The 25,444-nt window shown below is 42.7% G+C and overlaps 1 pseudogene; it reads right to left on the reverse strand.

Annotated features, from left to right (window-relative positions):
- Nucleotides 1-11,454: 11,454 nt before the first annotated feature.
- LOC112216577 lies at nucleotides 11,455-17,312 on the reverse strand (annotated as a pseudogene).
- Nucleotides 17,313-25,444: the final 8,132 nt, after the last annotated feature.

The following is a 25,444-nucleotide window of genomic DNA, read 5'->3' on the forward strand; positions in this document are numbered from 1 at the left end:
TTTCTGACCTGCAAGAGCTGTCCCGGTCAACTGTAAGCGCTGTTATTGTGAAGTAGAAATATCTAGGAGCAACAACGGCTCAGCCGCAAAGTAGTAGGCCACACAAGCTCACAGAACGGAACCGCAGAGTGCTGAGGCGCGTAGCGTGTACAAATCATCTGTCCTCAGTTGCAACACTCACTACCGAGTACCAAACTGCCTCTGGGATTAATGTCAGCACAAAATTGTTCGTCGGGAGCTTTTTGAAATGAGTTTCCATGGTCAAGCAGCCGCACATACGCCAAAGATCGGCTGGAGTGGTGTACAGCTCGCAACCATTGGACTCTGGAGCAGTGGAAACGCATTCTCTGGAGTGATGAATCATGCTTCACCATCTGGCAGTATGACGGACGAATCTGAGTTTGGCGGATTCCAGGAGAATGCTACCTGCCGCAATGCATAGTGCCAACTGTAAAGTTTGGTGGATAAGGAATAATTGTCTTGGTTCCAGTGAAGGGAAATCTTTTTTTAAAACATTTTTTAATTGAATATTTAAAACATACAATCTATTTCCAGTAAAGCCGCTCAACATCTACATCACATTAGTCATCTAACAGGACACGTCAACCAATGTCCCACAAGGTCAAAAACGGGTACCCGAACCAGCGATCCATCAGCCACCAGCCCAAGCTCCCAACCACGAGGCCTCCAGCCCTCCAAGATCCCTCCCACAGTTTTCCAAGAGCTGCCCTCAACCATCCAAGCCCCCCGAGAAAAATTCAATAATTCCATTCCCAACCCCCAAGACCCCTGTCCCCCAAGCCCCCGTCCCCAATGCACCAACAACCAACCAAATTAACAAAAGACAAAAAAGAGAAAGACAAAGGAAAGCAGAAAACAACAATGCAGAAAACAAGACATCAAGGACAACAAAAATCATAACAGTGAGGCCATCTGAATATGTTTGAGTGCATGTAGGTCACTATTTACATGTGTGTGTGTCAGTGTATGTGCATGTGTGTGCATTTCAATGAGAGTGTGTGTATATGCATGTGTATAAACTATGCAGGTGCACGGCATCAGCATCAGGCAGACTGGCATTAGCTGTGACAACACTGCCCCCTCAGACCGGCATTAGCTGTAACAACACTGCCCCCTCAGTGTCATTCAAACATACTTTTTGTTCTGTTCTTACTTTTATCTTTGACCGTCAATCTATCCCCCGCACAGCAAATCCACCCCCACTTGTCTCCAATTCCACATCCCAACTTAATATTGTACACTTATCATAATAAGGTTTTAGTCCAGAGAGTACAGAAAAGTTATCTTCAATTAGATATTGCAGGTATCTAGTCATCGGCATACATGGACACCTTTTCTTTTAAGCGTTGGTTTTCTAATCCTCTAATGTTGTTATTTGATTTGATACAGCATGACATTCTAGACAATTTTGTGCTTCTCTTCAGTGCGTCATATGATTGAGTGTAGTCTGGCCCAGGAGTGTGAAGGTGAACGGAAAGGCTCTGGAGCAACGAACCGCCCTTGCTGTCTCTGCCTAGCCGGTTCCCCTCTTTCCACTGGGATTCTCTGCCTCTAACCCTATTACAGGGGCTGAGTCACTGGCTTACTGGTGTTCTTTCATGCCGTCCCTAGGAGGGGTACGTCACTTGAGTGGGTTGAGTCACTGCTGTGATTTTCCTGTCTGGGTTGGCGCCCCCCCTTGGGTTGTGCCGTGGCGGAGATCTTTGTGGGCTATACTCGACCTTGCATCAGGATGGTAAGTTGGTGGTTGAAGATATCCCTCTAGTGGTGTGGGGGCTGTGCTTTTGCAAAGTGGGTGGGGTTATATCCTTCCTGTTTGGCCCTGTCCGGGGGTATCATCGGATGGGGCCACAGTGTCTCCTGACCACTCCTGTCTCAGCCTCCAGTATTTATGCTGCAGTAGTTTATGTGTCGGAGGGCTAGGGTCAGTTTGTTATATCTGGAGTACTTCTCCTGTCTTATCCGGTGTCCTGTGTGAATTTAAGTATGCTCTCTCTAATTCTCTCTTTCTTTCTCTCTCTCGGAGGACCTGAGCCCTAGGACCATGCCTCAGGACTACCTGGCATGATGACTCCTTGCTGTCCCCAGTCCACCTGGCCGTGCTGCTGCTCCAGTTTCAACTGTTCTGCCTGCGGCTATGGAATCCTGATCTGTTCACAGGACGTGCTACCTGTCCCAGACCTATTATTTGACCATGCTGGTCATTTATGAACATTTGAACATCTTGGCCATGTTCTGTTATAATCTCCACCCGGCACAGCCAGAAGAGGACTGGCCACCCCTCATAGCCTGGTTCCTCTCTAGGTTTCTTCCTAGGTTTTTCCTAGCCACCGTGCTTCTACACCTGCATTGCTTGTTGTTTGGGATTTTAGGCTGGGTTTCTGTACAGCACTTTGAGATATCAGCTGATGTACGAAGGGCTATATAAATACATTTGATTTGATTTGATTCTAACTTTGTTGCAACAGTTTGAGGAAGACCCATTCTGTTTCAGCATGACAATGCCCCGGTGCACAAAGCGAGGGCCATTCAGAAATATTTTGTCGAGATCGGTGTGGAAGAACTTGACTGGCCTGCACAGAGACCTGACCTCAACCCCATCGAACACCTTTGAGCCAGGCCTAATTGCCCAACATCAGTGTCCAACCTCACTAACGCTCTTGTTGGCTGTGTGGTAGCAGTGGTCTAACGCACTGCATCTCAGTGCTAGAGGTGTCATTACAGCCCCTAGTTCGATCCCGGGCTGCATCATAACCGTCCGGTATCGAGAGTCCCATAGGGTGGCGCACAATGGTCCCAGCGTCGTCCGGCTTAGGGGAGGGTTTGGCCGGGGTAGGCCGTCATTGTAAAATAAGAATTTGTTCTTAACTGACATGCCTGGTTAAATATAAATAAATAAAAAATAGCAGCAAAGGGGGGACCAACTCCATATTAATGCCCATGATTTTGGAATGAGATGTTCGACGAGCAGGTGTCCACATACTTTTGGTAATGTAGTGTATTTAGGCCTTGATGTTTGTTTTTGTATTTGGAAGAAGTATGCCAGTTGATTTATTTGATTCAAGTATCCAACCACCCCCCAAAAAATTTAAAGTAAACTCTCATTAGGATCACCATTTTTATCTGTGCTTATCTTTTTATTTTCAATCAAGTACAGAATAAAGCTATTCCTGAATTAAGTTATATTTGCATGCTTTGATTTTCATGTGCCCAATATATTTTTGGTGCTTCTCAGTCACATTCTTTTAATTTGTAATTGTAATTGCGTTTCCAACTGAAAAGGTTATGTGTTATCCGTTACATATTCTAAATCACAATCTTCTCTGAACAAAATGTCTCTGAGGCACTTTTAGGTATGTGAAGAGGCAGAAATTGACATCCTGTCACATACATGTCATTTTCAATGTAGCTTAATTTATATCTCTTTTTTATTACTTTTTTAAATCATTTATATTCGTAAAGATATTCTTTAAAAAAAAGAGAATTATGTTAACATGGTCATTGTGTGTTTGAAATTACCTTTCAAAATGGGAAAATAAAGCATTTTGACCCTTCTAGATAACTGTCTTTTACTTTAAATAATAGATCATTATACTCATAAGTCATAACATGGAAAAAAGTATTACAGAAGTGGTTTGTGACTAGTAACTTTACCTGGAGAGGCTTACATAATCTTGTGACACACAGGAGACATGGGTTCAAATACAGTTGGACACACTAGCAGCAATAACTAATAATGATATATATACCTATGTTACGTTCCCCAGTTTCTGTGTTGTGGTTTGTGTATTTGCATGTATGTATTTCAGGAAATGGCTTCCTGAAATTCTCCTCAAGCAGCTGATTGGTTGGCCCCATCGATGATTAGAGCTGACCCCGCCCCCTCGTCAAGTTACAGCTGTATCCGATTAGACTCCATCTGAAGCTATATAAAAGCCAGTATTCTGTTATTCAAAAGAAAGAGGATTGCTGAGAGAACAGGTTGATGGCTGAGGGTTATAGCATGTTGATAGCTGAGGGTTATAGCATGTTGATGGCTGAGGGTTATAGCATGTTGATGGCTGAGGGTTATAGCATATTGGTTGTTGCTAACAGAGTTGGTATGTACGGTGTTAGATGATTGCTGAGAGAGAGGAGGCTGATGGCTATATATTATGTTGGTTGTGCTCAGCGGGAGATGACTAGTATGTCCTGTGTTTTTGGTGTTGCGCAGAGGTATAATTTGTTGCCAGTATTTTGTAGCCGTCCTACTAAGGTATGTCTATGACAAAAGGACTGTTTTAGATTTGTGAAATTGTTTGTATTATTCTACTTCATTTGTTCCCAGGGAGGAAGGGGAAGGCACATGGGGAGTGCTTAGGCAAGAGGCCTGCGGGCATACATATACCCGTAGTACATACTGTCTATGCACACTAGGTAAGACCTGGGTGGCACCCCCTGTATTTTGGTTAGCGCACCAGGTGGTGCTAAGTTAGATAAGTACTGGGTAGGCAGGTTATATAGGGAAGGGGGCATTGACATTTACTTTCTTTGCTTTGGTTCTGTCCAGCCCCTTTTCCCCATATTACTGTGTGAAGCAACGATTAAAACATTCCCAAACCAGAAACCGTGGATTGATGGCAGCATTTGCGTGAAACTGAAAGCTCGAACCACTGCTTTTATCCAGGGCAAGGTGACCGGCAACATGACCGAATACAAACAGTGTATTCCCTCCGCAAGGCAATCAAACAAGCTAAGCGTCAGTGTAGAGTCGCAATTCAACGGCTCAGACACAAGAGGCATGTGGCAGGGTCTACAGTCAATCACGGATTACAAAAAGAAAATCAGCTCCGTCGCGGACCAGGATGTCTTGCTACCAGACATACAAAATAACTTCTTTGCCCGCTTTGAGGACAATACAGTGCCACTGACACGGCCCGCAACCAATACCTGCCGACTCTCCCTCACTGCAGCCGACATGAGTAAAACATTTAAACGTGCTAACCCTCGCAAGGCTGCAGGCCCAGACGGCATCCCCAGCCGCGTCCTCAGAGCATGCGCAGACCAGCTGGCTGGTGTGTTTACGGACATATTCAATCAATCCTTATCCCAGTCTGCTGTTACCACATGCTTCAAGAGGGCCACCACTGTCCCTGTTCCCAAGAAAGCTAAGGTAACTGGGCTAAACGACTACCGCCCCGTAGCACTCACTTCCGTCATCATGAAGTAATTTGAGAGACTAGTCAAGGACCATATCACCTCCACTCTACCTGACACCCTAGACCCACTCCAGTTTAATTACCGCCCAAATAGGTCCACAGACGACGCAATCGCAACCCCACTGCACACTGCCCTAACCCATGTGGACAAGAGGGATACCTATGTGAGAATGCTGTTCATTGACTACAGCTCAACATTTAATACCATAGTACCCTCAACTCGTCATCAAGCCCTGGGACCCTGGGTCTCGTCCCCGCCCTGTGCAATTGGATTTCCTGTCAGGCCGCCCCCAGGTGGTGAGGGTAGGTAACATCTCCACCCCGCTGATCCTCAACACTGGGGCCCCACAAGGGTGCATTCTGAGCCCTCTCCTGTACTCCCTGTTCACCCACGACTGTGTGGACATGCACGCCTCCAACTCAATCATCAAGTTTGCGGACAACACTACAGTGGTAGGCTTGATTACCAACAACGACGAGACGGCCTACAGGGAGGAGGTGAGGGCCCTCGGAGTGTGGTTTCAGGAAAATAACCTCAGTCAATGTCAACAAAACAAGGGAGATTGTGGAAACAGCAGAGGGAGCACCCCCCCTCTCCACATCGACGGGACAGTAGTGGAGAGGGTAGTACGTTTTAAGTTCCTCGGAGTACACATCACGGACAAACTGAATTGGTCCACCCACACAGACATCGTCGTGAAGAAGGCGCAGCAGCACCTCTTCAACCTCAGGAGGCTGATAAAATTTGGCTTGTCACCAAAAGCACTCATAAACCTCTACAGATGCACAATCGAGAGCATCCTGTCGGGCTGTATCACCGCCTTGTACGACAACCGCTCCACCCACATCCGTAAGGCTCTCCAGAGGGCAGTGAGGTCTGCACAACGCATCACCGGGGGCAAACTACCTGCCCTCCAGGACACCTACACCACCCGATGTCACAGGAAGGCCATAAAGATCATCAAGGACAACAACCACCCGAGCCACTGCCTGTTCACCCCGCTATCATCCAGAAGGCAATGTCAGTACAAGTGCATCAAGGCAGGGACCGAGAGACTGAAAAAAACGCTATCTCAAGGCCATCAGACTGTTAAACAGCCACCACTAACATTGAGTGGCTGCTGCCAACACACTGACTGAACTCCAGCCACTTTAATAATGGAAATTGATGTAAAAATATATCACTAGCCACTTTAAACAATGCTACTTAATATGTTTACATACCCTACATTACTCATCTCATATGTATATGTATATACTGTACTCTATATCATCTACTGCATCTTTATGTAATACTTGTATCACTAGCCACTTTAAACTATGCCACTTTGTTTCCCATACCCAACATTACTCATCTCATATGTATATACTGTACTCGATACCATCGACTGCATCTTGCCTATGCCGTTCTGTACCATCACTCATTCATATATCTTTATGTACATATTCTTCATCCCTTTACACTTATGTGTATAAGGTAGTAGTTTTGGAATTGTTAGGTTAGATTACTCGTTGGTTATTACTGTAGTATCGGAACTAGAAGCACAAGCATTTCGCTACACTCGCATTATCTATTAACCATGTGTATGTGACAATTAAATTCGATTTGAAGGAATAAATTCCTTGGAAATCGTCAAATCTCTGCCTTTTGTCATCCTTACTCGCACCTACAGTCCCATACCTCTTTCGCTTCACTGGGAGTTGCGTTGTTGCAGGGTACTGCGTTCCCTCTTCATAGAGGCGTGCGTAACAACCTTGTTACGACTTCTGCCGAAGTCGATGCCTCTCCATGTTCGGCGTTCGACGTCGCCGGTCTTCTGGCCATCGCCGAGCCATTTTTCATTTTCCATTTGTTTTGTCTCCTTTTCCCACACCTGGTTGTCATTATGTGTTGTGTATTTAACCCTCTACCCCCCTATGTCTTTGTGGTATTGTTTATTGTAAGTGCTTGTGAACATTATGTTTGACTGGTGCACGCTGGGTTATTGTGCCCATACTTTGTTTTTCTAATGCTGTTGGTTATACTATTGAACTGCTCTGGCTATTATCAAGTTCTGCTCTCCAGCGTCTGACTTCCCTGCCACCAGATACGCACCCCTAACACTAGTGTCGTTCATGAGCTGTCACTAGAAGGATATGTATTGTGACTTAAGATATTTGGAAGTTTCTTTCTCATACAGTTGAAGTCGGAAGTTTACATACACCTTCGCCAAATACATTTCAACTCAGTTTTTCAGAATTCCTGACATTTTAATCCTAGTAAAATGTTCCTGTCTTAGGTTCAACCACTTTATTTTAAGAATGTGAAATGTCACAATAATAGTGGCGAGAATAATATATTTCAGCTTTTATTTCTTTAATCACATGCCTAGTGGGTCAGAAGTTTACAAACGTTTAATTAGTTTTTGGTAACATTGCCTTTAAATTGTTTAACTTGGGTCAAACGTTTCAGGTAGCCTTCCACAAGCTTCCCACAATAAAATGGGTGAATTTTGGCCCATTCCTCCTGACAGAGCTGGTGTAACTGAGTCAGGTTTGTAGGCCTCCTTGCTCGCACATGCCTTTTCAGTTCTGCCCACATAGGATTGAGATCAGGGCTTTGTGATGGACACTCCAATACCTTGACTTTGTCCTTAAGCCAGTTTGCCACAACTTTGGAAGTATGCTTGGAGACCCATTTGTGACGAAGCTTTAACTTCCTAACTGATGTCTTGAGATATTTCTTCAATATATGCAAAAAACAAAATCTTCCTCGTGATGTCATCTATTTTGTGAAGTGCACCAGTCCTTTCTGCAGCAAAGCAACCCCACAACATGATGCTGCCACCCCCGTGCTTCACGGTTGGGATGGTGTTCTTCGGCTTGCAAGCCTCCCCCTTTTTCCTCCTTGCTGAGTGGCCTTTCAGGTTATGTCGATATAGGACCCGTTTTACTGTCGATATAGAAACTTCCTCCAGCACCTTCACAAGGTCCTTTGCTTTTCTGGGACTGATTTGCACTTTTTGCACCAAAGTACGTTCAAAGTAGATGTCCTAACTGACTTCCAAAACTGTAGTTTGTTCACAAGAAATTTGTGGAGTGGTTGAAAAATGAGTTTTTTAATGATGCCAACCTAAGTGTATGTAAACTTCATACTGTAGCTTTTTAGGCGTACTGTTGTAATTTTGGTTACATTTTTACATCAAATCAAATCAAATGTATTTATATAGTCCTTCGTACCTCAGCTGATATCTCAAAGTGCTGTACAGAAACCCAGCCTAAAACCCCAAACAGCAAGCAATGCAGGTGTAGAAGCACGGTGGCTAGGAAAAACTCCCTAGAAAGGCCAAAACCTAGGAAGAAACCTAGAGAGGAACCAGGCTATGTGGGGTGGCCAGTCCTCTTCTGGCTGTGCCGGGTGGAGATTATAACAGAACATGGCCAAGATGTTCAAATGTTCATAAATGACCAGCATGGTCATATAATAATAAGGCAGAACAGTTGAAACTGGAGCAGCAGCACGGCCAGGTGGACTGGGGACAGCAAGGAGTCATCATGTCAGGTAGTCCTGAGGCATGGTCCTAGAGCTCAGGTCCTCCGAGAGAGAGAAAGAACGAGAGAAAGAGAGAATTAGAGAGAGCACACTTAAATTCACACAGGACACCGAATAGGACAGGAGAAGTACTCCAGATATAACAAACTGACCCTAGCCCCCCGACACATAAACTACTGCAGCATAAATACTGGAGGCTGAGACAGGAGGGGTCAGGAGACACTGTGGCCCCATCCGAGGACACCCCCGGACAGGGCCAAAGAGGAAGGATATAACCCATGGTGGTTAGTTATTACTTACGGCACTATATAGAGGTTGGGTCACCACATCACAAAAGTTGTGCTTCCATCGATGGGGTGGAAGCCATTCTTATAATTCTGAACAGTCAGATAGCTAGCAACAATGACAAGAAGCAATGACATGTGAGGAATCGTAGTTGGCTCATTTGGGCTGGTTTTATCTTGTTATTGATACCATGTCTTGTTTTGACTGATTTCATGGCAATGCTAATATGGCAAAGATTCTCTAACCAACAACTGTAATTATGTATTTGAAAGACAATAAGTGCTCAGAGTTACATTTGCACAATGTTTTAAATACACATTTGGAGATGAAATAGTTTACATGTTAACAATCTAAGGCAACCCTGTCTGTTTTGCCCCATAGTTGTGCACATGTCAGTTTTGTTGCTAAACAACCAACCTGTCTATAAAATGTGTATATAAACCCTGGATTGCTGATGCTATGTATCGGCCAATTGGAGTCACCGGCTGCCATATTGGTGCTCTTCAGAAGGAGCGGTCCTCCATAGGAATGAATGGAATTCTACAGTATTTAAATCAAATATTTAAAGGACAAAATTAAGTGTATTTTTGTATTTGTGGAATTTGTCACAAAAAAACAAAAACAATTCACATATAATTTGAAAGTATGCAATATCTCTGTAAGAGAATATACTCAAAAGCGGAAGTAGACATTAAATGCATTTCTAAATACATTATATTTTTTACAGTGAAGGGAGTACCAAAATGGCTCCAATACAGTTCTCCCTGTCAGTCGTCCAGGGTTTAGATAGGTCATTGAGACTATATAAACTGTTTCACTGCATTATTTTTTGCAAATCCCTCTCTGAGGTGTTGATGTTGACTCTTCATCTGATGAACCTTGGCAGAGAACCGAGGAGGCCAAGTCTTACCCAATTAGAATTCAGGACCTTCCGTCTTCTGGGATAAAGCAAAAAACGGGCTATTGGGGTCTATTGTAAAAAAAAAAAAATACATTGACTCTTTGTTATCAAATCAATCATTTGTATTCGTATTTATTATGGAAACCCACCAGCCAAATTAAGGCACTTTACACCATTTTTATACATTACAATACATTCACATATTTCACAACACGCCCCTACTCAACCACCACAAATCTACATTACAAAATGTATGTGTATGTATAGTGCATATGTTATCGTGTGTGTCTGTGCCAATGTTTGTGTTGCTTCACAGTCCCCACTGTTCCATAAGGTGTTTTTTATCTGTTTTTTAAATCTAATTTTACCTGCTTGCGTCAGTTACTTGATGTGGATTAGAGTTCCATGTAGTCATGGCTCTATGTAGTACTGTGTGCCTCCCATAGTCTGTTCTGGACTTGGGGACTGTGAAGAGACCTTGTGGCATGTCTTGTGAGGTATGCATTGGTGTCCGAGCTGTGTGCCAGTAGTTTAGACAGCTCGGTGCATTCAACACCTCTCATAAATAAAAATAGTGATGAAGTCAATCTCTCCTCCACTTTCAGCCAGGAGAGATTGACATGCATATTATTAATATTTGCTCTCTGTGTACATCCAAGGGCCAGCCGTGCTGCCCTGTTCTGAGCTTTAAATGTGTGCAAATTGTAGGTATACTTTATGTACATTTATCAGCCATTATTACTTAAAATGTTGATGAATGCAATTGATACAATATCCATATGTGCTATTGGAAATATAAAACAACAGAGGAAAAATGGTGTAAAGAGTATTGTGCATATAGTTATGTTGTTTAAGATAACTCCTTTGGCCTACCTAAGAGGACACCAAGACGACCTAAGAGACTCATTCAATTGTAACTTACAAAACAACCACATTTCTCATATTACGTGGATCTGCTCTATATATCGTAACATACTGGTACACATTTCTCATATTACGTGGATCTGCTCTATACTGTATATCGTAACATACTGGTACACATTTCTCATATTACGTGGATCTGCTCTATATATCGTAACATACTGGTACACATTTCTCATATTACGTGGATCTGCTCTATATATCGTAACATACTGGTACACATTTCTCATATTACGTGGATCTGCTCTATATATCGTAACATACTGGTACACATTTCTCATATTACGTGGATCTGCTCTATATATCGTAACATACTGGTACACATTTCTCATATTACGTGGATCTGCTCTATATATCGTAACATACTGGTACACATTTCTCATATTACGTGGATCTGCTCTATATATCGTAACATACTGGTACACATTTCTCATATTACGTGGATCTGCTCTATATATCGTAACATACTGGTACACATTTCTCATATTACATGCCACTGCTGCGCTATTATCTATTGACCGGTGTATTACATTAGTTAGCCCTTGCCACAAGGAAACCACTCACTGTAGTATTTTGGTCCTCTATATCCCACTGGTTCAGTGGTACGGTCCAATGGGCAGGGCCCTAAGGCAGACAAAGCTGTTGGGATGCTTGGCCAGCATTAGAGGGTTGCTGTCCAGTCTCACCTCCTCCATGTTGGCTCTGATGTACTGAGTATTGTTGCCTTGGAAGACAGATGTTGGCATGTAATGACTTTTTTGTTTTGTTTTATATAATTATGCATTTGCCTGCACATGCATGTATACTCTAAAATGTGTTGTTAGGTGAAAGATACATATTTGTCAAAATGTTATTGCTGTGGGAGGGATAGTTGTAAACAGACATTTAGGTGCACAATGTGGAGACTCTCTGGAAGTGGTGTCGTCTCCAGCTCGTTATTGCCAATGTAGAGGAACGCCATTTTAGTGAGTTTCAGAGAAAATATGTTTGTTGTATGTTTACATGCTGCAGGGTATTTGAGGTAAGATTAATGTTTGCCATGGAAATTGTTGTTCAAATTATATTGACATTCAAGGCAACCATTACTCAGACTGTACATTTTTACTGTATGTAAGAAGAACGTTTGCTCCAGGATCTTGGACAGACTTCCTGGCTTACCTGAAAAGCAGTTGATTTTACACCCTTGGTTGTAAGTTGGTTGTAATTGTCATTGAAGGACACGAGTTTGGCAGGTAACATGGGTTTTTGGCCAGCTCTGAGATATTGAGCTCTTCAAGGAGTGCAAGCTTTGAGAAAGCTCCATCTTCTATCTCAGAGATTAGGTTCCCAGTCAGATCGATTCTTCTCAAGGTTGCTGTAAAATGTTAAAGACCATCAACGTTAGAGATGGTCACTGAAAAAGGAAGTGAAAAGTGAATAACTGTCACGTTCTGACCTTTATTTCCTTTGTTTTGTATTTATTTAGTATGGTCAGGGCGTGAGTTGGGTGGGCAGTCTATGTTTGTTTTTCTAGGTTTTGGGTATTTCTATGTTTCGGCCTAGTATGGTTCTCAATCAGAGGCAGGTGTCATTAGTTGTCTCTGATTGAGAATCATACTTAGGTAGCCTGGGTTTCACTGTGTGTTTGTGGGTGATTGTTCCTGTCTCTGTGTTTTGCACCAGATAGGACTGTTTTAGGTTTTCGCAAGTTTGTTGTTTTGTTAGTTTATTCGTGTACCGTTTTTTAAATTAAAGTACAATGAATAACAACCACGCTGCATTTTGGCCCGCCTCTACTTCACCTAAAGAAAACCGTTACAGAATCACCCACCACAACAGGACCAAGCGGCGTGGTAACGGGCAGCAGCAGGAGCAGCGCGAGGGAGACTTCTGGACATGGGAGGAGGAATTGGAAGGAAAAGGACCCTGGGCACAGCCTGGAGAAGGCGCTGGTATGAGGAGGCAGCACGGCGGCGTGGATGGAAGCCCGAGAGTCAGCCCCAAAAATTTATTGGGGGGGAGGCACACAGGAAGTGTGGCGAAGCCAGGTAGGAGACCTGCGCCAACTTCATGTGCTTACCGGGGGGCTGGAGAGACCGGGCAGGCACTGTGTTATGCTGTGAAGCGCACTGTGTCCCCAGTGCGGGTGCATAGCCCGGTGCGGTACATTCCTGCTCCGGGTATCGGCCGGGCTAGAGTGGGCATCGAGCCAAGTGCCATGAAGCCGTCTCCAGTGCGTCTCCTTGGGCCGGCTTACATGGCACCAGCCTTGCGCACGGTGTCCCCGGTTCGCCTGCATAGCCCAGTGCGGGCTATTCCACCTCGCCGCACTGGCAGGGCGACCGGGACCATTCAACCGGGTAAGGTTGTGCAGGCTCGGTGCTCAAGAGCTCCAGTGCGCCTGCACGGTCCGGTCTATCCGTCACCACCTCCACGCACCAGCCCTCCGGTGGCAGCCCCCCGCACCAGGCTGTCTCTCCGGCTCATCCTTACAGGGGCTCCCGCCTGTCCAGCGCTGCCGGAGCCTTCCTCCTCTCCAGTGCTGCCGGAGTCTCCCGCCTGTCCGGCGCTGCTGCCGGAGTCTCCCGCCTGTCCGGCGCCAGAGCCCCTCAGCCCAGAGGCGCCAGAGCCCCTCAGCCCAGAGGCGCCAGAGCCCCTCAGTCCCGAGCTGCCGCCCCTCTGTCCCGAGCTGCCGCCCCTCTGTCCAGAGCTGCCGCTCCTCTGTCCCGAGCAGCCGCCCCTCTGTCCCGAGCAGCCGCCACCCTGTCCCGAGCAGCCGCCCCTCTGTCCCGAGCAGCCGCCCCTCTGTCCCGAGCTGCCCCTCTGTCCCGAGCTGCCCCTCTGTCCAGTGGGGTCATTGAGAGGGGTTGCCATGGTTAGAGAGCCACGGAGGCGGACAATGAGGCGGACTAAGACAATGGTGAAGTGGGGTCCGCGTCCCACGCCAGAGCCGCCACCGCGGACAGACGCCCACCCACTCTACTTCACCTAAAGAAAACCGTTACAATAACATCTTAAATTTGGTCAAAGAAATGACCACAGTGTTACAAAGCTACTCTAATAGATAAGGGGAGAGTGTTCCACTAACCAATGTCTGCATAGTCTTTGATGGTGGTTTTGGTCATTTTGTTGTAGCGTGCGGAGATAGGTAGTTTCCTTGGGCAGGGATGGAACTGCTGTCATCTCAGGGGAGACCTCCTCACAGTACACCGACCCAGTTCGACATACACACAGCAGGCACGTGGGCAGCTCTGAAACAAATAGCCATGACCCTGAAATGCATTCTCCTTAAGAAAGGACTTCCAAGTTTTCCTATCAATCAGCCAAGTAATCCCTCCCTGTATTCATCTCTCTTCATTCTTGTAGAAACCTAAGATATGATTGTACCATGGTAGTCATCAGGACACAAGATGTGACATTCCTGCTGTAATGTGTTTTTTTTACTGCATTCACAAATTAAATGAAAAAGGAATGGCTCATCAAATCAAATTTAGTTATATACAGTGGGGAGAACAAGTATTTGATACACTGCCGATTTTGCAGGTTTTCCTACTTACAAAGCATGTACAGGTCTGTCATTTTTATCATAGGTACACTTCAACTGTGAGAGACAGAATCTGAAACAAAAATCCAGAAAATCACATTGTATGATTTTTAAGGAATTAATTTGCATTTTATTACATGACATAAGTATTTGATACATCTGAAAAGCAGAACTTAATATTTGGTACAGAAACCTTTGTTTGCAATTACAGAGATCATACGTTTCCTGTAGTTCTTGACCGGGTTTGCACACACTGCAGCAGGGATACAGACCATACAGACCTTCTCCAGATCCTCCAGGTTTCGGGGCTGTCGCTGGGCAATACGGACTTTCAGCTCCCTCCAAAGATTTTCTCTTGCGTTCTTCTGGGGCTTCACCATGTTTCATTGAAATGTACAGCTGTGTGTCATCCGCATAGCAGTGAAAGTTACCATTATGTTTTTGAATGACATCCCCTAGAGGTGAAACATATAGTGAAAACAATGGTCCTAAAACGGAACCTTGAGGAACACCGAAATTTACAGTTGATTTGTCAGAGGACAAACCTTTCACAAAGACAAACTGATATCTTTCCGACAGATAAGATCTAAACCAGGCCAGAACTTGTCCGTGTAGACCGTGTAGACTAATTTTGAGTTTCCAATCTCTCCAAAAGAATGTGGTGATCGATGGTATCAAAAGCAGCACTAAGGTCTAGGAGCACGAGGACAGATGCAGAGCCTCGGTCTGACGCCATTAAAGGTCATTTACCACCTTCACAAGTGCAGTCTCAGTGCTATGATGGGGTCTAAAACCAGACGGAAACATTTCGTATACAGTGCCTTGCGAAAGTATTCGGCCCCCTTGAACTTTGCGACCTTTTGCCACATTTCAGGCTTCAAACATAAAGATATAAAACTTTCTTCAGCAGGGACAGGGAAGATGGTTAAAATTGATGGGAAGATGGATGGAGCCAAATACAGGACCATTCTGGAAGAAAACCTGATGGAGTCTGCAAAAGACCTGAGACTGGGACGGAGATTTGTCTTCCAACAAGACAATGATCCAAAACATAAAGCAAAATCTACAATGGAATGGTTCAAAAATAAACATATCCAGGTGTTAGAATGGCCAAGTCAAAGTCCAGACCTGAATCCAATCGAGAATCTGTGAAAAGACCTGAAAACTGCTGTTCACAAATGCTCTCCATCCAACCTCACTGAGCTCGAGCTGTTTTGCAAGGAGGAATGGGAAAAAATGTCAGTCTCTCGATGTGCAAAACTGATAGAGACATACCCCAAGCGACTTACAGCTGTAATCGCAGCAAAAGGTGGCGCTACAAAGTATTAACTTAAGGGGGCTGAATAATTTTGCACGCCCAATTTTTCAGTTTTTGATTTGTTAAAAAAGTTTGGAATATCCAATAAATGTCGTTCCACTTCATGATTGTGTCTCACTTGTTGTTCATTCTTCACAAAAAAATACAGTTTTATATCTTTATGTTTGAAGCCTGAAATGTGGAAAAAGGTTGCAAAGTTCAAGGGGGCCGAATACTTTCGCAAGGCACTGTACATTGTTTATCTTCCGGAAGGCAGTGAGTTGCTGCGCAACAGCTTTTTCTAAATATTTTGAGAGGAATGGAAGATTCGATATAGGCCGATAGTTTTCTATATTTTCTGGGTCAAGGTTTGGCTTTTTCAAGAGAGGCTTTATTACTGCCACTTTTAGTGAGTTTGGTACACATCCGGTGGATAGAGAGCCGTTTATTGTGTTCAACATAGGAGGGCCATGCACAGGAAGCAGCTCTTTCAGTAGTTTAATTGGAATAGGATCCAGTATGCAGCTTGAAGGTTTAGAGGCCATGATTATTTTCATCATTGTGTCAAGAGATATAGTACTAAAACACTTAAGTGTCTCTCTTGAACCTAGGTCCTGGCAGAGCTTTGCAAACTCAGGACAACTGAGCTTTGGAGGAATAAGCAGATTTAAAGAGGAGTCCGTAACTTTTAATGATCATGATCTTTTCCTCAAAGAAGTTCATTAATGTATTACTGCTAAAGTGAAAGCCATCCTCTCTTGGGGAATGATGCTTTTTAGTTAGCTTTGCGACAGTATCAAAAAGAAATTTCAATACTGCACGGTACTGCACTGTCTTTCCAAGCTAGTCGGAAGACTTTAGAGTTTGGTGTGGTGCCATTTCCTTTCCAATTTTCTGGAAGCTTGCTTCAGAGCTCGGGTATTTTCTGTGTTCCAGGGAGCTGGTTTCTTATGACAAATGTCAGAAGTCATATGTCAGACGTAGCATATGTCAGACCTAGCATATGGTATTAATAAATAAGTGGTTGTGAATAGCTTGAATTTGAGTAAATAAACTCACCACCCTCTTCTTTAGGAGCTGCTGCTGGGCTTGTATCTGAGTCTCCAGTAGTGTCATAGTCTGGGATGGTCACAACCTCTTTCTGTGGAATTGTTTAGAAAACATGTCTCCAGATCACCTCACAAGAAAGACATAAGCTGGGTAATTTAATTCACACCAATTAAGTTTTACAAACAGTTTGATCATCTGCTGAGCAAGTGTTTTTTTGTATTCTCAGACTCCCAAGGTATAGTCTTCACAAACTAAATGTACTCTATGTCGAGTCATCATTTATGCAGGGATAGGGTTTGGCACCTTGTACATGGGACTTTCATATGCAACGCTTAAGCTTCAAAATTGTAGAACAAATTCTGCTAAGAAAGTTTTAGAGGTATGGGATCCTGCCCCCCCAAAACATGTTCATAAACCCTAAACAAAATCAAAAAATCAAACAATTGGTACAAACATTTACAAAAGATATTCACTTAAAAAATTACCTTAGGTTTCCTTGCTTCCATGTTTCCATTTCTTGCTGCAGAAGAGAGCATCTACGGCACCAGAATGATGGTGAAAAAGAAAGTCCTCAGGTTCATCATTGTGTCTTAATAGTTAGGGATAGGCGGGACGCAAATGCCTCAACTAGCCAATTGCCAGGGATAATGCAGTACGCTAGATTCAAATAAAATACTATAAAATTCTAACTTTCATTAAATCACACATGTAAGATACTCAATTAAAGTTACACTCGATGTGAATCCAGCCAACATGTCAGATTTTTTAAATGCCATGCTGAAAGACCCAGCCACGTTTCATCTTCAATGCCCTTGCTCAAAATCTCACGATACATGGCCCCATTCATTCTTTCCTTTACACGGATCAGTCGTCCTGGTCCCTTTGCAGAAAAACAGCCCCAAAGCATGATGTTTCCACCCCCATGCTTCACAGTAGGTATGGTGTTCTTTGGATGCAACTCAGCATTCTTTGTCCTCCAAACACGACGAGTTGAGTTTTTACCAAAAAGTTATATTTTGGTTTCATCTGACCATATGACATTCTCCCAATCTTCTTCTGGATCATCCAAATGCTCTCTAGCAAACTTCAGACTGGCCTGGACATGTACTGGCTTAAGCAGGGGCACACGTCTGGCACTGCAGGATTTGAGTCCCTGGTGGCGTATTGTGTTTACTGATGGTAGGCTTAGTTACTTTGGTCCCAGCTCTTTGCAGGTCATTCACTAGGTCCCCCCGTGAGGTTCTGGGATTTTTGCTCAACGTTCTTGTGCTCATTTGGACCCCACGGGGTGAGATCTTGCGTGGAGCCCCAGATCGAGGGAGATTATCATGTCTTGTATGTCTTCCATTTCTAATAATTGCTCCCACAGTTGATTTCTTCAAACCAATCTGCTTACCTATTGCAGATTCAGTCTTCCCAGCCTGGTGCAGGTCTACAATTTTGTTTCTGGTGTCCTTTGACAGCTCTTTGGTCTTGGCCATAGTGGAGTTTGGAGTGTGACGGTTTGAGGTTGTGGACAGGTGTCTTTTATACTGATAACAAGTTCAAACAGGTGCCATTAATACAGGTAATGAGTGGAGGACAGAGGAGCCTCTTAAAGATGAAGTTACAGGTCTGTGAGAGCCAGAAATCTTGCTTGTTTGTAGTTGACCAAATACTTATTTTCCACCATCATTTGCAAATAAATTCATTAAAAATCCTGCAATGTGATTTTCCTAATGCAATTTTCCTAATTTTGTCATAGTTGAAGTGTACCTATGACGAAAATTACAGGCCTCTCTCATCTTTTTAAGTGGGATAAATTGCACAATTGGTGGCTGACTAAATACTTTTTTGCCCCGCTGTATATCCAAAATCCAGAAAAAAACAGCTTACAAAAAACACAACGTCACTACAAAATATTTCAAAAGTTGCCTATGACCTTTGCCAAAATATTTCAAACTACTTTTGTAATATAACTTTAGGTATTTTTAAACGTTAATAATCGATCAAATTGCAGACTGGGCAATCTGTGTTCAATACAGGAATGAAAACAAACAAGCGTCACTTTTCACGTCTTGCGCAACTCACAAAAGTGTACCCAGTTCCTAGTTGGCCTACTTCTTCATTGCACAAAGGAATAACCTCAACCAAATTCCAAAGACTGGTGACATCGAGTGGAAGCGGTAGGAACTGAAAACAGGCTCCTAAAGAAATATCCCTTGGCAATAACTGTCACACCCTGGCCATAGTTTGCTTTGTATGTTTCTATGTTTTGGTTGGTCAGGGTGTGATCTGAGTGGGCATTCTATGTTGGATGTCTTGTTTGTCTATTTCTATGTCTGGCCTGATATGGTTCTCAATCAGAGGCAGGTGTTAGTCATTGTCTCTGATTGGGAACCATATTTAGGTAGCCTGGGTTTCACTGTGTGTTTGTGGGTGATTGTTCCTGTCTCTGTGTTTTGCACCAGATAGGGCTGTTTTTGGTTTTCCACGTTTATTGTTTTTGTAGTGTTCGTGTTTATCTTTTTTTTATTAAACATGAATCAATATAAGCATGCTGCATTTTGGTCTACCTCTACTTCACCTAAAGAAAACCGTTACAATAACAAGTCAGGGAACAGTTAGTCCTTGGGGTTTTGCCTGCTACATAAGTTATGTTATACTCACAGACATGATTCAAACAGTTTTAGAAACGTTAGAGTGTTTTCTATCCAAATCTATGAATAATATGCATATCTTATATTCTTCGCATGAGTAGCAGGAAGTTGAAATTGGGCGCGCTATTTATCCAAAAGTGAAAATTCTGCCCCCTAGCCCCAAGAGGTTTAACAGCTGGGAGGGGCGCAGAGCAGTACTGAGGAGAGCGGGCTAGGGTTCTGAGTACAGGGCTGAGATCTGAGTGAGAAGAAGGATAATTTTCCATCCACTCTTACAGAGAAGCTGCCAGTGTAGTACTGAGCAAGAATAAGAATCAACCTTAACCCGATTCTTGCTGTCAAAGTCTCATGTCTTCCGTTTTGACAGCTTTGTTGTATACAGTTGTGAAAGCTGACAGTAGGCCAGGGATGCATTTCAACTAAACCATACTGGTTCATAACATTTGAAAACAAAATCTTTAACTGTAATGATTTTATTGTAAAATACCGTTGAAATTATAAAATGTCATGGAGTAGAACATTTTAGAATGTGATGAAAAGATGAACATGTGTAAAATGCATATCACACCCACTTGTTTGCCTTTTTTTATGCTGTAGCATGCCCAACCTGTTGGCACAGACACCTGCATCCCCATGAAATCAACCATTATGTTGGAAAGGTTCACTTTGAACGAAAAATTAGACCTTTGTCCATATTGGATGGACTGACAAACCCGCTGTGCTATGTATGTCGGAAAAAAAGTTCATGGAAAAAGGCTGGCTTTTAAAAATAAGAACTGTTTATCTGGAAAATACTGAATGGTGTGGACAGAGTGGAGAGAAATGGAACCTAAAAGTAAAGAGCAATGGGATATGATTACTGGAATTTTGGACAGAACCCTTTTGCATGAAGGCTGTACACATAATGATTCAACGATCAATGATCTCCATTTGCTTTAACACAAATTAAAAACATTCCTCATCCTGAGTACCTTGACAGTTTTCCTCCATTTTACTTGAAAATATATACAGTCAAGGTTCTCCTCTGGCATGGTTTATGTGGCATGGTTTATATCCTTATTTGTTCCAATGTTTTTCCAAGCCTCATTATTCCAATTGGCATGGTGTAAGTGAGATATCAAAAATAATTTGAATGCAATAACAAGATGGTGTAATTTCATTCATTTATAATATCCATCATACTGTCAGCATACTTTTGCAAAACTCACTTGTACATATTCGAAGGTGATGAGATGAGGTCTTTGGTAAATGTTTTATACAACAGATGTGTGGTCCTAGAAGTGAGTTCCCAGAGACAATTTTCACTCACCGGACAGTTTATTAGGTACGTGGGTCGAGTACCGGGTTTATAAGGTACACGGGTCGAGTACCGGGTCGGATCCTCCTTTGCCTCCAGAACAGCCTGAATCCTTCGGGGCATTCTACAAGGTGTCGGAAACATTTCACAGGGATGTTGGTCCATGCTGACATGATGGCATCACACAGTGCTTGCAGATTGGATGACAGTACATTCATGCTGCGAGTAGCCCGTTCCATCTCATCCCGAAGATGCTCTATTGGGTTGAGGTCTGGGGACTGCGCAGGCCACTCAAGTAAACTGAACTCGCTGTCATGTTCCAGGCAATGTTTTTCCACTCCTCAATTGTCCAGTATTGGTGATAACGTGCCCACTGGAGTGGCTTCTTGTTTTTAGCTGATAGGAGTGGAAACCGGTGTAGTCATCTGCTGCAATAGCCCATCCGTGACAAGGATCGACGAGTTGTGTGTTCCTAGATGCTGTTCTGCACACTGCATTATTTGACTGTTTGTGGCCCGCCTGTTAACTTGCACGATTCTTGCCATTCTCCTTCGACCTCTCTCGTCAATGAGCTGTTTTCACCCACAGGTGAAACATCCACTGACTGTATGTTTTTTGTTTGTCGCACCATTCTCGGTAAAGTTGTGCGTGAAAAGCCCAGGAAGGTGGTCGTTTCTGAGATATTGGATCCTTTGCACCACAATCAAAGTCAATTAGGTCACTCGTTTTGCCCATTCTAACATTCAACCAAACAGTAACTGAATGCCTCAATGCCTGCTTTATGTAGCAAGCCACAGCCACAGTGATTCACTCTCTGTAGGAGCGATCCATTTTCGTGAACGGGGTGGTGTGTACCTAATACACTGTACGGTGAGTGTATATAATGTTAATATCTGACATATAATAGATACAAACATGCTCCCAAAAAATGTATTGTTTTTGTGTGTGACTGACATTTTCCATGTATTACCAATTTATTTGCTAATCTTGGCCTCCGTGTGTTTGAGGATATCGTTTGATTACTGCAACAGAGATGTGTTTCCAGTGAAGGCTGCTTTAGATATTTAAAAAATATGTAGGTTTCAGGGGAGTCTTTGTAGGACCTGCTACACAGGACTAGTTGTGCCTAGACACTGAAACAGTGCTGCCTGTATGAATGTGTCTGTCTTACTGAAAAAGGTAAGTATGTGGAAATGGTTCATTGCTGTAACAGATCAAATGAGTGATACACAATCAACTGGGTCGTGTTCAGTAAGCACTAAACAGGAGAAAATAGATGTTTCCAATAAGAATATGCATTTTCATTTTCTGTGTCAATGTTTCCTGTTTTCATGCCTCCTGAACACAACCATGATCCTGCCCACCACAAGACCATTGTTGATAGAGAAACCATCACAAAACAATTGCGTATGAGGGATTTATTGCAAACACACAAGAACATGACCATTTGTAAAATAAATCTGTATAACTTTTGTTTCAGGACAGTGGATCATTTTACAGATCCTTTACAGATGAAATTCACAATTGACAATTTGGGTGTAGGCAGTAATACTAAAATCATAAATGAATTAATTACATCAAAAAGTTAGGTAGAAATGATACACAAGTGCTCAGGTAAAGCTCTGAACATAAAGAAATATTAGCCTGAGACTGTCATCACGTTGAACGACTTGGAGGGGCTTGACCTCTCAAATCTTATTTCTTCCTTGCAGCTGATCATGTCTGTTGTGTTAGCATAAGTTGGCACCGGTGGAGTGGACTCGTAGAGGACACAGATGGAGCCATCCTCTCCTATTCGAAAGGACACCTCAAATGGATCGACCCACATTGTCAGTTCACTGGGCAGCGGGGGGGAGAAGAGTTGTTCTCCAGTGAGTCCAATGGTGCAAGCTGCCTTGCCAATCAATTGGGTCCATTTTGTGGTTGTTCCAGAGACATCAAATCAAAATGTTGGTCGCCTACACATGGTTGGCAGACGTTAATGCGAGTGTAGCGAAATGTTTGTGCTTCTAATTCCGACTATGCAGTTTAATATCTAACAAGTAATCTAACAAATTCACAACAACTACCTTATACACACAGATGTAAAGGGGTGAATGAGGATATGTACATATATATACAGTATATCACAAAAGTGAGTACACCCCTCACATTTTTTTAAATATTTGACTATATCTTTTCATGTGATAACACTGAAGAAATTACAATTGCAATTGCAAGCCTCCCCCTTTTTCCTCCAAACATAATGATGGTCATTATGGCCAAAGTTTTATTTTTGTTTCATCAGACCAGAGGACATTTCTCCAAAAAGTATGATCTTTGTCCCCATGTGCAGTTGCAAACCATAGTCTGGCTTTTTTATGGCCGTTTTAGAGCAGTGGCTTCTTCCTTGCTGAGCGGCCTTTCAGGTTATGTCGATATAGGACTTGTTTTTACTGTGGATATAGATACATTTGTACCTGTTTCCTCCAGCATCTTCCCAAGGTCCTTTGCGGTTGTTCTGGGATTGATTTGCACTTTTCGCACCAAAGTACGTTCATCTCTAGGAGACAGAACGCATCTCTTTCCTGAGCGGTATGACGACTGCATGGTCCCATGGTGTTATTACTTCCGTACTGTTGTTTGTACAGATGAACGTGGTACCTTCAGGTGTTTGGAAATTGCTCCCAAAGATTAACCAGACTTGTGGAGGTCTACGATTTGTTTTCTGAGGTCTTGGCTGATTTCTTTAGATTTTCCCATGATGTCAAGTTCAAGGCACTGAAGGTAGGCCTTGAACTACATCCACAGGTACACCTCCAATTGACTCAAATTATTTCAATTAGCCTATCAGAAGCTTCTAAAGCCATGACGTCATTTTCTGGAATTTTCCAAGCTGAAGGCACAGTCAACTTCGTGTATGTAAACTTCTGACCCACTGGAATTGTGATACTGCTAGTTTAAAGTGAAATAATCTGTCTGTAAACAATTGTTGGAAGAATTACTTGTGTCATGAACAAAATAGATGTCCTAACTGACTTGCCAAAACTATAGTTTGTTAACAAGAAATTTATGGAGTGGTTGAAAAAAAACGATTTTTAATGACTCCAACCTAAGTGTATGTAAACTTCCGACTTCAACTGTATCTCAAAGTGTGTCAAGTACAGTGTCTTCAGAAAGTATTCACATCCCTTTTCCACATTTTGTTGTGTTATAGCCTGAATTTAAAATGTATTAAATTGAGATTTTGTGTCACTGATCTACACACAATACCCCATAATGTCAACATAAAATTTTGTTAATTAATTAATGTACACTTAAAAGCTGAAATGTCTTGGGTCAATAAGTATTCAACCCCTTTGTTATGGCAAAGCTAAATAACTTCAGGAGTAAAACTGGGCTTAACAAATCACATAATAATCGCATAATAATTGCATGGAGTTCGTGATCAATAATAGTGGTTAACATGTTTTTTGAATGACTAACCATCTCTGTACCCCACACATACAATTATCTGTAAGGTCCCTCAACCAAGTCGAATTTCAAGCACAGATTCAACCACAAAGACCAGGGAGGTTTTTCCAATGCCTCGCAAAGAAAGGCACTGATTGGTAGATGTGTAAAAATAAAGAAACATATCTCTTTGAGCATTGTGCAGTTATTAGTTAGGCTTTGGATGGATAACCAATACACTCAGTCACTACAAAGATACATGTGTCCTTTCTAACTCAGTTGTCAGAGAGGAAGGAAGCTGCTCAGGGATTTCACCACGAGGCCAATGGTGAGTTTAGTGGTTGTGATATGAGAAAACTGAGGAAAGATCAACAACATAGTTACTCCAAAATACTAACCTAAATGATAGAGTGAAAAGAAGGAAGCCTGTACAGAATAAAAATATTCCAAAATGTGCTTCCTGTTTGCATTAAGGCACAACAGTAAAATTTAAAAAAAAACTTTGGCAAACAAATGAACTTCATGTCCTGAATATAAAAGGTTATGTTTGGGGCAAATCCAACACAACACATCACTGAGTACCATTCTTCATATTTTCAAACGTGGTGGCTGCATCATATTATGGGTATGCTTTTCATCAGCAAGGACTAGAGAGGTTGTTTTTTATATGAAAAGGAATGGAATAGAACTAAGCACAGGCAAAATCCTAGGGAAAAACATGGTGCTTTCCAACAGACAGTGGAGATTTTAGAATGTAAATCTTGGTGGGGCAAAAAATAATAAAAATAATTGGGATGCATGCCAGCAAAGCCACTACACAACACAACACTAAACAATACATGAATTGCACTATAACGGTCACAAACAGTGCCCACAAACTGTTAGGGCCTACATAAAGCTGTCCAAACAGCAGAGTCCCAACACCTTACCACTGCTACAACTGGCTATCAGTGGAGCCTTGTCTGGCAGCCTCATTTACTACCTTTAAAGAAACATAGCTGACATGGCTGACTTGCTTAAACAAATGTGGTCTCTACTGACAATTGAAATGTACAAACTATGGCCTAAAGGGACGACAAGTGGAAAAGAGGCAATCCGTAATTTCGATTAAGACATTAATGAGCAAGCGACGACGGACATAGTCAATATAAGTATTTGTTCAGCACTTTTGAAATGTACAGCAACAGAATTCAGAACATGGTTCGTTCTTACAGTGTACTCTATGTACACCAAGTCAGAACCGTAGGAAAAATAAAGGGGGCATATAAACAGACAATGAAAGCTCTTACAATATTCAATGATTACATTTCTCTAAAACAGGTTATAGACTACATTGTCACGATCGTCG

This window comes from Oncorhynchus tshawytscha, linkage group LG16, assembly GCF_018296145.1.
Source record: "Oncorhynchus tshawytscha isolate Ot180627B linkage group LG16, Otsh_v2.0, whole genome shotgun sequence".
NCBI classification, from domain to species: Eukaryota; Metazoa; Chordata; class Actinopteri; order Salmoniformes; family Salmonidae; genus Oncorhynchus; species Oncorhynchus tshawytscha.